This window comes from Homalodisca vitripennis, chromosome 2 (genome assembly GCF_021130785.1).
Source record: "Homalodisca vitripennis isolate AUS2020 chromosome 2, UT_GWSS_2.1, whole genome shotgun sequence".
Taxonomy (NCBI): domain Eukaryota; kingdom Metazoa; phylum Arthropoda; class Insecta; order Hemiptera; family Cicadellidae; genus Homalodisca; species Homalodisca vitripennis.
The window spans coordinates 53040537-53055428 of record NC_060208.1 but is presented as its reverse complement, the minus strand read 5'-3'; the positions used below and the strand labels follow the sequence as shown (position 1 = coordinate 53055428).

Below are 14892 nucleotides of genomic sequence, written 5' to 3'. Positions count from 1 at the left end.
TCCTTGATGTTGGGAAATCAAGGCAGTGTCATCAGCGAAAAGAGCAAGCGTAGAATGAGCTGGAATGGTGTAGGTCATGCCTGAACTTATTAAACAGGATAGGGGGGGGGGGGGGGGAGTTTCCTAAAATTGAGCCTTGTGGCACACCAGCACGGATCTGTCGAACAGTGGAATGAGTAGAATTTATTTTTACTGAAAAAAGTCCGGTTTTCTAAAAATGATTCGATGATGTTTTGCAAGTAATTTGGAAGTCCAGTTTGAAATAGCTTATACAGAAGGCCTTTGTGCCATTACTTTGTCAAAGGCCTGAGCAACATCCAGAAACAAAGCAGCAGAGTGTCTTTTATTTTCAAACCCTTGCACTATTGTTTGTGTTAACCTCGCAAGTTGCTGCGTAGTAGAATGTTTTGCCCTAAAACCGATTGGTGGGGGAGGAATACATTGAGCATCTTCAATGAATCTGCATAGTCTCTTCTGTATTAGCTTTTCAAATACTTTTGCCAGAGTGGGTAGTAGGCTGATGGGTCTGTAACTAGAGGGATTTCTAACAGGCTTACCGGGCTTGTGGATAACAATAACTTCAGCATGTTTCCAGGAATTTAGGAAAGTAACCAACGTGTAGGCATGCATTAAATAAAGTTTTTAATAGCTGATGGGCTGTTGGCGGGAGTTCCTTTAATATTAAGTTTGTTATCAAGTCATACCCAGGAGCTTTCCTCAACGGTAGGTATTGGATAACATTTCTAATTTCAGATGTTGAGATATACTGAGTGGAAGTCTCAGCAGATAAGATTGTGCTATTTAAAAACCTGTTGACTTCATCTTCAGTTTGCAAATTAACAGGTAGGGTTAGGGGAAAAAGCATTTTTCAAAATAATTCGCAAAAACCTCACATTTTTCAGAGTCACTCTGGTACGTCTCCTGGCCTTGTTGAAGGGGAGGGGATCGTAGAAGGCGTTCTGAGAATTCTTTTGGTTGCCAGCCACATTGAACTATCGCCTGGGTTTATTTCACTCAAATATTTCTGATAGTCATTAATTTTGAAAATATCTAAATTCTGATTTTATTTTCCTGATGAGCCTGTTAAGCTGCATGCGATCTTCTGGATGCCTGTGTCTCTGCCACCGTCTACTAAAAACATGTTTTTCTTTAATTAAATTAAGAATTCTTTGCGGAGGGCGATTAGGACAAAACATGGTTTTGTGATTGTTTTGCGACTGCTTTTTTAACCGAATTTTTTTAATCAGCTCAGTGAATTGTAGTACACAGTTGTCAATATCTTCGAAAGACTGTAAACAATTCGGCAAGATAATATTAGTTTCTAATTCGTTATGAAATACAGCCCAGTCAACTTTACCATTTATTAGTTTCAATGGAGGATTGGTAAAAATCGGGTTTTAATTGAAAAAGTTACAATTACTGGTAAGTGGTCAGACGTTAACTCGCATAAGGTTTGCTGTACTATCGGTTCATTGAAATTATTAAACAAACAATTATCTAATATGTCAGGTTGCTGGTTTCTCTGCCACGGATAAAATGTTGGTTCTACAGGAGCAGATATATTAATAGTTGTACGCATCAAGTAGTCATTCAATTTATTACCCTTTGGGTTATTAGTGCGACATCCCCATAAAGTGTTTTTACTGTTTAGATCTCCCATTAAAATAGTAGGACTATTATTATAGAGAATCCTATTAAAATCTTCATCAACAAAACGTTTGTTAGGAGGTAAGTATGCTGATACTAATGAAAAGTTGAGTCCATTTTGTAAAAATATTTTTATGGAAACAGCTTCTAAACTTTGTAACTGGGGAGCAAGAAATTCGTGGTGTTTTATATGTTTCTTTTGATCAAAATTGCGACACCCCCAGAGGCATGAGGAGCCACTCGGTCCTGTCTGTAAAATAGAATAGTCCAACTTATTTTAAATTTATCATTGGGCAGGAAGTGAGTTATCAGTGATGTCACACATGCAACATCTATATTATGTCTTACTAGGAAATCTGTAAAGAGATGTTTTTTTTGTCTTTCAAGCCATTGGCATTCCAATTGAGAACAATTTAAGTTTTTTAAAGAGAGTTGGGGCCTGATTGTTAGTCACGGGCATTTTTAAAGAAAGAAGCAATAACCTGCTGAATAACCTTTTTCAACTGGGGTATGAGTATTTTTACTACATTGCTTATTATTTCGTCAAGACCTGAGATGTTACCTGCTTCCAGAGATTGTGGATCCTCTACGGAGTTTGCAGTTGAAGGAATGTACGACGGATGAGCCACCTCAGCATAGCTGGGGGAGTTCATATTCAACGGAGATCGAGGTGGAGATGATTTTTGGTTGAGTTTTCCCTAGGTTCGTTGAGTTTTCGGGTCGTGTCGTTGTAACTTGTGGACGAGATTCTTGGTCGTTCCCTATGGAGGATTTCTTGCGACCGGTCAATTTCTGCTTGATGCCCTGGTAGTATTTACACCTCCTGTAATTTGAAAGTATGTTCCTCGCCGCAGTTAACACACACTGGTTTGGTTTCTTTACTGAACGGGCAGTCTGAATAGAGATGGGATCCCGAGCACCCGCACACAGCGAGGGTCCAGTTTGCAGAAGTTTTTTTGTGTGACCAAAGTCTTGGCATCTCAGACACTGTGGGATGTTTTTTGACTTCCTTTTAATTTCCACTTTAACTATGGGCCGTGAAACAATTGTTCAAGGTTCATAATATCACGACCACTTTCCGAATTCTCCAGCTCTACAAAACAGAAGTGGCATTGGACTTTTGTTTTTGTTGAACAATCTTGATACTTTAATGGTCGGGTAACCCATGTCACATAACTCTTGATTGATTTCTTCGTCAGTTAGAGAGTAGGGAACATTACGAATGATCACTCTCAAGGTTTTTGTCCTGGGGAAGGTTTAAACGTGAAAAACTTTACTTGATTTGTTTCATAAAAGTTAGTTAGTTTTCCTGTAGTCATTTATTTCTGTTAGGTTTATCTTGATCGATTTAGCTTTGATTTTCAGTTGTGAAACTTGATATTACATTACACTTAATATCTTTTATTATTTCTTGGTGGTTATTTACGTCACGCAAAAATATTGGTGGGATCTTAGATCGTGATTTATTTTTCTTTATATCATCAGGAGATCCTTGTTCCATTTCATGTCCTTGTTGTGAGGGGGGGAAGGGAAGACAGTAGCTATGATCTGCAACATTGGTATGGGTTGGTTCAAGTATCTTGAATCGGTTTTTTTGAATGAATCTCACTCACATCGAGGTAGTACTTCTTAGGAGGTGGAGAAGCATTTGCAGTTTTAGTAATATGTCGCTTTTTTGGATTCACGAAGTCGTTTGTTGTTATCGGAAGAGGAACAGTTAGCATTTCATTCATGTCTAACGTCGAACTTTGTCCGAGCGGGAACAATTCATTAGCTGGCTGGCTGTCATAGCGGTAGGAGTAGGTTTAAAACATTTTAGGTTAAGCCTTTGTTTACAATATTTGAATTGAACATCAAATTTCTTGTGTGAACGAATCTTGTGAATTAATCAAACAAATACAATCTAAACACGGTAAAAAGTTAAAAACAATAATTGTAAAAACACTTAAATAAAAACTTTTGAACAAACAATTCGAAGAAAATAGCGGACTAGAAAACACTAGGTAAAACTGTTTTGTCAGTCAGCTGAAGACTAAAGAGATTTCAATTATACGAATGAAATATTTACCATATGTTCTTAAAACAGACTACATATCTCAACTATAGTTAGCAAGTCGTATATTATTCCAACCGCCCACTTTGAGACGTCAATGTGGCATGCGGATGACCGTGAGTGTGCGTGCGGGCGTTCCACGCAATTACATCTCGTGTCGAACTCTGGTTTCAGTCATTTTAAAATTCAAAGATCACAATTAATTGTTGGCTTATTCAAGCTTAATTTTTTCTCTAAATCGAGTGATGTGCACAGTTTTGTAATAAGAGTTTTAATGAGTCAAATTTTTAACGTTAAATTGAATAATATAATATTGCTAGTCTCGAATGTGATCCATTGCTGGGCGAGGCCGAACATGGTGAATGCTATCGAGCCCCGCAAAAGAACTTTCGGGACGAGTATTAAACGATACTTTTCATCACGATGTAAAAACGAAATATTTTAAAAGATTATCTGACATTTTATAGTCTGGTAATTATTCTTCCATAAGGAAACGTATAACATAATTATTTAACAATTATTATACGAGTATAACAATAATAATTATTGATTTAGTTAGAATAGTATTATTATTTATTATTATTATTTAAAAAACTGCTCATTATTATATAACAATATTATTTTATAGTTCATTTTGGTGTTAAAATCAGATGTTTCGACATAATACTGACAAAACAAATAACGGTTGTTTATTCAGGGAACATAACGTTTCGGAGAGGGAAAGTCATCTGACAGATACGAAGGAAACTATGACTTACGCATATCTCAGATGTATTGGAAAGTAGCCCATTACCATACAGAGTAATTAAAAATACTTTATATGGTTTCTAATTTTAAATGTGCATTCTTAAAATTAAATCCGGCTTTAAATAATCACATAAACTTTAAGAATAATATAGTTTTATAAAATGTTAAAGCCGATTTTGAGTATTAGGACGACAAAAAAGTGCATATGAATCTGATGTCATATATAGGGTAACTGATGTCTATGGTTATTATGAAGCTAGTATGTCTTTTGCTGGATTATGAACGATTTAATTTTGCTGTAATTTTTCAATAGCATTGGTTTCGGGAAATACATTTCGTAGTACAATATTTTTTTTTATGGGCACCAAAACATAATATATGTATGTCTCCCCGGACATAAAACCCGGAAATTCAGCATCAATTTTATATACTAGCTAGAATATTAGCAAAACTACACGGGAAAACCACAGGATCTTTAGCAAATATTAAGTTATTAAGTTGAAAACAATTAAATTCTATTTATCATAAAGGCAATAAAAACATAACCTAAACTGTTTTGCAAAGGATTCTACACAATTAGGTATCCGATAACATTTTCCTTAAGATTACGAAAACCGTGCAAATACACCAACCAACAGGGTTTTAGAGAAAACATGAATATTTCTCCTGTTTACCTTTTAGATCATCACTTACATTTACTTTTAATAAATTTCATTGCTTAACAACGCACTTTCCCCTAAAAATAGTAACAAAAAAATACGATAAGGAGTACAAGTTATTGTTTGTCAAAAAGTTCTGCTCTTTCCAAAAGTCTTTATCTAAAATTATTACAATTAATAATATTGATATTTTCTTCAAAGATCTTGTTTGTCATAGACAAACAGTATTTATACTCATACCTATGATATGACTTCATGGAGGTGTAGTTTCCTGCACTGTTTTTAACTATTGAAACAGGCCTTAGAAGGAATTAATAAAGCTTTTTGAATTCTATTTAAATAAAACAGAAACAACCTTAACCATATTTTAAGGAAATTAGTAATTAATAAATTCATTTAGTCTTATTACACACGCAGTTGATTTTGATTTTCCTGTAACATTGTACATAGGTTCGAGGAAGTACTGTATTGAGTTTAGGATCAAAAGAGAGCATGTTAACAATTACAACGACAGAGCCTTTACTTTTTGAAATTCAACTACTTTCGATTTGGTTATTATCTTTGCTCACCCGGCAAGATCTCCAGTTGAAGTCCTAATATTCAAATATCCTTTGTGAATACATTTTTATTGAAATGTTTTATATTTTTACCGTTATTATGAATGCTCTTTCCTATTTTGTTTAGGAATCTGGAATTTCCCCTTTAAAATAAATTCAGGCTAACTTAAAATTATCGTGTATTTGAGTGTATATCTTTTGGGTTCAAAAACCAATTTAAAAATAAATGTCGGTGAGTTTCGGGGCACACTGTATAAGGGCAATGCCAGAGTATAGTCGATAAGCGAGAACTTGCAAATGAATCACGTTAATTTCCATTTGCGTGCGAGATTAAACCCCGAACTCGCTGCATCACCACGACTACAATCATCTCATAATGCTGTCAAATGGGCAGCTTGGAAATACCCAGGGTTTTCTTCTTGGGTTTCCTCTTCGGGTAGGGGCCACACCGCACTGTGCCGTACGTTAGTCCTTCGTCAGCCACAACAAGGAGCGTCCTTCCTGCAGACTTGTTCCCGTCAATCATACCTGTCTGTGGTTCTGGCTACCTGTGTTTATGATCAACCAACGCCAAGAGTAAAATGTCTCCTTAGATTCTAAAATTCTTTGAAGGCACTCTTAAACGTGAGTTATAATGATTATTATCATTGTTTATTTAAATTTATCGTTAGTTTTATCTTTGTTTTGTATGAGTTGTATTTTTTAGTCACAACACTCTGAGTTTAAGGAGTATTAAATGATCTTATCAGGTTATTACTACATTATTCTTTCAACTATAATTCTCTAAAACTTATGTATCACTTTTTTCTCTATATGTTAGAGTTAGCTTTCCTAACGCTCAGACAATAAAGAATTCTAACTATGTCAGTTATATGTTTCAGGTACAAAGTAGTTTCAGGCACTGGGATTTAAACCAAAGTACTAACTTATTCTTGAATTGCTCTGTGAAAAACGGTTGGTTATGTGCACGGTCTTACTTTTACTACGGTTATTCAGTACAGTGTTATAGTTAGTTATATAATACAACCGAAACTAAAATAAACCAAACTATAAGAATTATAATTAAGCATTAAATTGGTCACATAATTCTTTCCATAATTCGTTTACATGTTTTTTTTTGTTTTTAATACTATTTTATATTTTGTTTTCCTACTGCATTTTGGTATTACAAGGTGTGGCCTTTATAAAAAACGCTATACTTATGCTTTTGTACTTAATCTAACAGAATACCATTGGAAAAATAATTTTGCTGTCCACAACACATTAATACCAGCCAAACATTGTTGTTACGACTGCCTAAAAGAAAGTTGACAATTCAGAAATGAATCGAGTCTGCTCTATCAAGTGAAAGGGCGAAATTATTATAAATGCCTCTCGTTCTTCTACCACTGACAAGAAGTCGGCAATTTTGTTTTGAAACCGAATCAATCCATGAACTTTATTATACACGAGCATTGTGATTGCGTAGGAGTCCTGACATTTCGGGGCGGGAGATTATTGGACAATCGTATCCTAATTGGTTTGATGGTATTTGATCTGGATTTCGTGAGGCTCGCCTCCCCGGCCACGATGCATTATTGTAAGCCTCTCTGGGCCGGACCCATCAGATTAAAATGTTGGTCAGGGATTTCACAACAGATGGGTTGCTTCATGTTTAGTCCTTGTACTCACTTATTTCCTTGATCTTCGGCCTCGGTACGCAGAACTTACGTAACTTGAAGGTTGAAAAAACAATAAACGGATTTCGGCATCGTGCTTCTCAAAACAGCTAGAAACTAAAATGTGTTTGGAGCCTGGTGGCTGATGGACCCAAAACTCGTTTGGTACTTTCTCTACATTGCCACGTTCAAACTATTACTGTCATCGTATTCTTTCTTTTGCTTATCATTTTCGATCAACTGTAGCAGCCTCATCGAGGCGTAACTTTTGTATAATATTATCAGAATATTATATATTCTATAGCTACGTATAGAAAAATGGAGATGGCAAGGAAACAAAAATTGTAGCTGCTGTAGTAGGCCTAGTGTTTCATTGTGTGAAGAATACAATTAAATTTTGCCATAGAAAAATACGCATACGATGCGTTTTATCTTATATAACATCATATTACACGTTCTCAATACTACATTAAATCAAAAATATAAAAAGATGTGTAAGAACAAAATTTTATTCATTCTAAATTCCAAATATAGTTGAGGTAATAGATTTTCACTTACTGATATGGTATTGTATACTTAACAAAACTTTCAAAAATTGCTATCTCAAAATCTGTTGAGGTGGTGTTAAAAACGCAGTAAACACGAAACATAAACGAACATAATCTTTGGAATTTTTTTCTGTGATGCATTAGTGCACAGTTTACTCGTAAGCGTATTGTTCTCTAAATTTATACTGGTCGTAATCTTGAAACTTGAATAACAATCGACAAATAATAACGAAATAAGTATGAATAAATGTAGTTTATTATCAGTTTATAAATAGTGTAAGGTATTTTGATATTGCCCAGAGGACAATATTTTTCTAACAATTTTTCTTACCAAGGACCTAAAAAACTACATTATTAGAAATAATATACTTTATTTGACTTAATGAGAAAATTACATGGCATAGTGACGATCGATTTTTGGTTTCTGCCTCCCCAAAGGAAGCAATGTCGGCAATAAATGTCTGCTCTGTTCCTACCTACTATATGTTATTGGGCTATACATATGTACGCATTATAAATATAAAAAGTTAAAGTTGACATATAAGAACGCTCACGTGACCTGAGTTTAAATCTAGGTACTATTTTGAGGGATGTTTTTAATTTTCGCCAGAAGTGCGGGTGGAGAAATATAGTACCCAAATTCAAACTCAGATCAGGTAAGCACTCGTAAAGGTTATTGTTAACTGTAGTACTACTGGTAACACATTTATGATAACGTAATCAACCTTCTCGTATTGATTAATAATAAGGAGTAGATAGGGATAGAGTGGCCTCCTTCTCGCCGGCATCGCTTTCTTTTGGGAGACAGAAAACAAGAACCAATCGTCATAATAGCATGCAATTTTGTCTCTAATAATGTAGTTTTTGAGGTCCTCAGTAATAAAAACTGTTCCAAAAATAGGGAACTCCGGATAATAACAAGTACCTAGTGTATTTAGATGTACATTTTGCAAAAATACACCCACCGTCTTGTTATATATATATATATATATATTTGAGTGTAAGAACGTATTAGAAAGAACCTAACAAAAACATGTCCAAGTACAATCATAACATTAACAGATACCAACGTTTGTCTAAACTAATTATTGGTAAAATAATTCCAATTTAACATAATACGAGTATACATAAATGCATGTGATGGCCACTGTATGTACTGTAATGTTTCTTAATGCTTCTTATAATTTCTTGCTCCGGCAGAGACGTAGACTACATTGCGTGTCTTAGCTGAACGTAGCCTACCTAATAACAAGTATGAGTTAAATCTAATGTACCTAACATGTTTGCACTACATTACCCAAACTGGTATTATGTAACAGAACATCGTCAATTATTAGGTTAACCACGGAACAGCAGTTGGCGGAACGCTTCTCTCATTACGGCCCTCACAGATTATACGTATACTACGTGGATAGCCTTGTCTTTCCTGGCAGATTTAGTTGTCCGTGGTTCTATACTCTATGAGAAAGGGACGCCTTCCACCTTAGACAGTAAATAGAGAAGAGATATGAGCGTGATGTGGCAGAAATGTTGTACACCAAAGCTAAATTTTATACGGCCCTTAGTAAGTAACGCCACCATACTAAATCTTTTGTTTATACTACATTTAAAATATCTCGTTTTGTTGAATTTAATTAAAAATGTTGCTATTTTATTATTTTTAGAGCTTATTTAACGTAACATCGTTACAAAAAACATTGTAACAATATTTTTCTGCAAAATGTGTATATATGCACAGTTTCTTTCGTTTGCCCCTAGATAGCGCGAAATAAATATCCACAACGTTTCGAGTAAACAGATATTAGCACTGGATTTTAGATTATTACAAAATCAGACATCCACTCCTCACATTTCCACAACTCACTGTTTTTGTGTAGCCTAGTCGCAGCTCTCTGATACACAGTGTGCGGAACGCTTCCTTATTTAATTACGGCGCGTTCACGGATTACACTAACGGCAAACCTCCAGTCTCGCTCGGCAGCTGTGCTTGGATGTAGCTCCTTCCTCTGTGGATGAGACACGTGTCCCATCCCTTCACATTTCCACAACTCTTACTGCCTATTGTGATCCGTTTATTTGCGTGCTTTATTCTCAATTTTCCTGGGAAGGACTCCAGACCGCCGAACCGTGTTGACGCGGAAACGGAAACCGTTACGGATAAATGCCGATATGGCTGGTTTGTTGCTCCGAGATGTACTGTAGACTGGAGAGTGATACTTATCATCCATACTGGCTCGCAAGATCTGAGCTGTGCGACGGAGCTTGTATCCTGGTGTGAAGAGTCATAGGTCCGTAACAGACCACATTCCACTGTTGTTTTTCAAATTCATGTCATAGTTGTAATTTATTATGCTAATTGATATTGCTGTTACTTAGTTTCTATAATGAACACAAAACAGAATTGAATTCTCGGTTTATATCCTTTGCCTGCAGCTTTTTGTATTTGGCTCTTACAATATGTGAGAAAACCCTAAAGTACTGAGGATGTCCGGCATCCTGGATCTTGACACTGTCGAAGAGGGTGTTAAGCTTCAGATTGCCCATCCAAGTGGAAGCTGGAGGTTTTGTTTATATTGAGATTTTAACGATAGCTACATGAATTAGGGAAAGTTTCCATCTAGTTTACAAACTTTCCAAAATGTTACTGTGGAGAACATCACGTCAAGCTTCTCATTGGTAAACAGTTTGGAGGGTTCCAATGTTGCATACAGACTTTTCTTCAATGCGTTAAGCGTGGTGTAATTTTGTTTCAGGAGCCTGACCCGCAAAGGCAGGTTTTACTTGTTACTTTGTGGTTTCAATAAGACTTGGGTGTGATATTGCGCATAGTCCATCAGTGGAGAGCTTTCTGTTACTGTTTTCGGTAATACTGTACAGTACTTTTAGCTTCTGTGTTAATTTCTTAAAAAACTCAAATATTAAAAAAAAGGTCTTTTATTTAGTGTCTCATGTTCAGTTAAGTCTAAGAAATATCATCTGTTTTAATTTTGTATAGTAAAATATAAAACATATCAAAATTATTCATTCATCCATGTTCAAAAATAGTGTTTGCAATTTTTTCAATTTGTATTTTTGTTTATAAGAAGGTTATTCTATGCCAATGGCGTTTTAATTGCTTACACTACACGAAATTTAAACCCATTAAAAATTGTATTACCCTTCTTGATTGAAACCATGACCTCTCAGTTAGCCGCACTCTTACGATACGGCGAAGGCCACTGTTTCATATTTTGATTTTGATGATTTTCTATCATCAATATCTTTGAATTTTGTTTATTGGGAAATTCCGTCCATTCTTCACGAACAGGGCTAGTAAAGAGGAGCAAAACCACCAATGACGTAAATTTTGGTCTTTAAATTGACGTGTGAGGTTTAGTTTGTATAAACAACTATTGAAAAATGTATATACCTCAACACATCCCTGTGCATTGTTTCTTTGGGCCTCAGATAAAATTAATTAAATAGTGTTTTACGAGTGACCTCTAAAACTATCAACCTTCTGGAAACCTGCATGACTAATGCGCACAAAGAACCATAAAGAATTGCCTAGATAATTACGCTGTCATGTTTCTATGTAAATTGTGTTCAAGTATGCTACACGTATCTATCAGAGATATGCAAAGCGGTTATACAATGTAGTACTACGTTATATAATGTATTGTAAACTATTCGACGTTTTCTGAAATATTGATAGAGCTATATCAAGACATGTACTACTAACAAACCAGACCCGTACTCAGACCGATGTTTTTCGGACAATTTTACCGGAACCCGGGCCCTCAGGGGGATGAGCCAGCCTCGCTACACTTGTGCGGAGGCAGGGGGCGAGAAATTACGGGGACCTGCCGAATATCTTTTCCGGGGCCCGCCAAGCTGCGAACGTATCAAAATGTAACAAACTGTAACAAATATATGACTTTCGACAAGTATTTTAAAAATAAAAGCTAAATTATAATTCTAACAATAATAATGAAGTTTAATATTCATGTTGCTTATGTTTTTACGAGTTATGAACTCATTTTTGTATGTTAACGTACACGAGGATCTCTTTAATATGTGCATATAAACCATAACATTCGTTAAAGTGGTAAAATTGAATTCTGGTTTGAAAATTATTGTTTTAAGTAAAATTCTTAGCGGTTTAAGATTTTCTTAATAGAAAAAGTAGAAGGTTTTTTTTACCACACCTCTTGAAATGACAATTATTTGAAGTAGTCAGTTTAGGATATTTTTTATGTAATCAGGCTTAAATAAAAATGACTCAAAGCAAAAATATGAAATTTTTACTGTATTTAGGCCTATATAATTTATATCTTAGAGAGTGACATGTTTTTTTATTAATTTGTGACTTAAGTACATTTTATTTGTAACTAAATAAAAATGTTTGAATGGCGTGATTTTAACATGTTAAAATGGCGACATATTTTCTAAATAAACACATGTGATAAGTTATAATAAATAAAAACCTGAAGCTATAAGTCACGTACATTACGTACAAATTTCGTATTCAGTTTAATTGAAATTAGTCTGAATACAAAATAGCCTAAATTATCTTCTTTATTTGCTTGTAAATTCACGTGGAGCGTTAAAACATCTTTTATCTATTCAGTGAGGTTAAAGGGCTAAATTTTGACATACAACGTGTTTACCAAACCAAACATTGATTGCAACCACCTTAAACCACAGATGTAACAAACAATGAATTATGCTGATTCATCATAACAGCGTCTTCTCCAGTGCCTGCTTGCTTTTTGAGGCCCAGCAACCAGCATCGTGTAGATCGTACTTCTACGTTTATTTAAATAGTTTTTAAACAGCCTTATTTACATTACATTTTGCCCTTAAGGATTGTATTCCTCTTGAACTGATTTCACAACTGGTCGTTATAGCTTCATATTTATTGAGACCTGGTATGAACAGTAACTTACGGCATCAGTTGCCTTTGTGAACTCCTTGGCAAATTACGATTTGGTTTCAAGTAAAGGCCTTCTAGTGAAGCTTTACGACTTGTCCCTTTCTTTACCGATTGTAAGCCCTACTCGTATAATGAGTAACCGATTGGTCAAGGTTTACTTAGGATGTAGGGAGAGTGGTTTTATAGATTTTTGTGATGGCCTCTCACAGGGTTCGGTCCTTGCTCCTATTCTTTTTAATGTTCATACCGCTGACATTTCTGAAACTGTCTGGAAAGTTTTTCCGCATCTATGTTATTGTTATTTCATCACAACACAGAGATATCCAAGTGGCAGAAACTAGACTCACATTGTCCTCCTCCGTAGACTAATGGTTATAGTCTCGGGCTCTCCAACCGAGAGATCACGGGTTCAAATCCCGGGGAGGTCCAATCAGGCATAGACACGATTGATAGTGTACTTTGTAAATAAAAAATACCAGTGTAATAAAATATCAGTGTACATCGAAGCCATATAGCTTAAAGCTGAGGCTTAAAAAAAAGAATTAAAAAAAAGACTCACATAAGCAACACTTGCTGACCTTGTTCTTGATTGTTATTTTTCAACCTCTAAGCTACAATTCCTCAAGCTGCAACAATTACAGGCAGTCTCCTTACATCTCAGTAATAAGAATGCTAACTATAAACTAAACCTGGTGTAATGATATACAGCCTATTATCACTTGATAATAGACAATTTCCCTTCTTGGTCAGAGTATAGAGAAGTGAGGCATGTCCTGGTTGGCTGGAAAGGCGTCATTAGGCTTAAAGTTGAAGTCAGAGTCACTACAGTCAGACCAATACGAAGGTTGCTAGGAACTCGTCTACCTGACGAAGATGTGGCGAGATCGAAGGAACGCATCTGACTGTACTGAGCCAAATGCCAAGCTTCGACAAACAAAAAGAGGCGCAAGTTAATTAAAGCCTTTCTGTACAAAAATGATTTGTAGATATGAGTGTTAAAATGATGAGTTACAGGCTCTGTCTCTCTCATGTTCCATTCTGTGCTACCGCAACCGGGAAACAAAATGGTCCGTTTTTACAATGCCCATTTGACCTGATACAATATTTATCATAAAAAAACTGATGATTGAACTGATTTTTTATTTATCATAAAAAACTCAATATTTTTGTTGTTATTTTCAAGAATATAACAAAAAGTTGTGCAAGATCTTTTGGCTTATCGACCATACAATTGACGTATTCAGGTGTAATTAATGCATAATACTTATCTTTTAAAAACTTCTGACACTGTACCGCCTGTCTCATGAGAGCATCTAGACTGTAAAGTAGGCTACACCACCTCTGAAACAACGTAACCTCTGGATGTCCGCGGTATATACTGGTTATTAACATCATACGAGTTGGCATTCAAATCTTCCCGCATAAATCGGGAATATATAATTAATTTCTCTATAATTTTAGTTAAAATATTGCCATTTGTTCTTCTCCGATAGTTCCACGCGTACCATAAAATAAGACAAAAAACGCGTAAAATAACCAATTTGAAAAAAAAAAAAAAAAAAAACACAACTTCATCTACTGACGACTCCGTCTCTACTGAATACTGATCACTGTTACTCGCTAGAGCCCACACCACAGCCCTAGCAAACCTGCAATAGGACATCAATTCCTCACATCGTCTTATACGTTCCAGAGGCCTATTTAATATTTGTAGATCAACCTTAAATAGTAACATGACAGTGTAGGGAATCCCTACTTGATGTTCACATCATTCATTTCTGGAACAAATATTTGGACCGTGTTCAAACGTCACTGTTGTTTTAGCACAAACTCTGCCTGCATTGACACTGGTGAACTTGTGTGTACACTAACATTCTATCAACGCATTTAAACCTTCCCGACTTCCACAGTTAACCCCAGAGAATGCGGAGTGAAAGTGGAGCAAGTGTTAGCTTATTGCAAGGAATGAATACTACTCGGCGACATTTCTTTGTTCATTACATTCGTCTCAACATTACACATGTTGGCTACGTGTTGCGCTTGTTTGCAACACTATTAGCGATTTCTCGTGCGGTTGCATATTTCAACCGATGCCCCTCGAAGTTTCT

The 14892-nt window shown here is 35.5% G+C and overlaps 1 protein-coding gene across 4 annotated transcripts in view; it reads left to right on the top strand.

Moving 5' to 3' along the window:
• Positions 1-14892, top strand: part of LOC124353940 (protein yellow-like) — a 72314-nt gene that overhangs the window by 11656 nt on the left and 45766 nt on the right. The window contains exon 1 of one of the 4 annotated variants that reach the window (XM_046804009.1): positions 6118-6287. The exons of the other annotated variants lie outside the window; for them this stretch is intronic. The gene's annotated coding sequence lies outside the window, so the exon portion shown is untranslated. Of the gene's footprint in view, positions 1-6117; positions 6288-14892 lie in introns of those variants that run through there. 4 annotated transcript variants of the gene reach the window in all.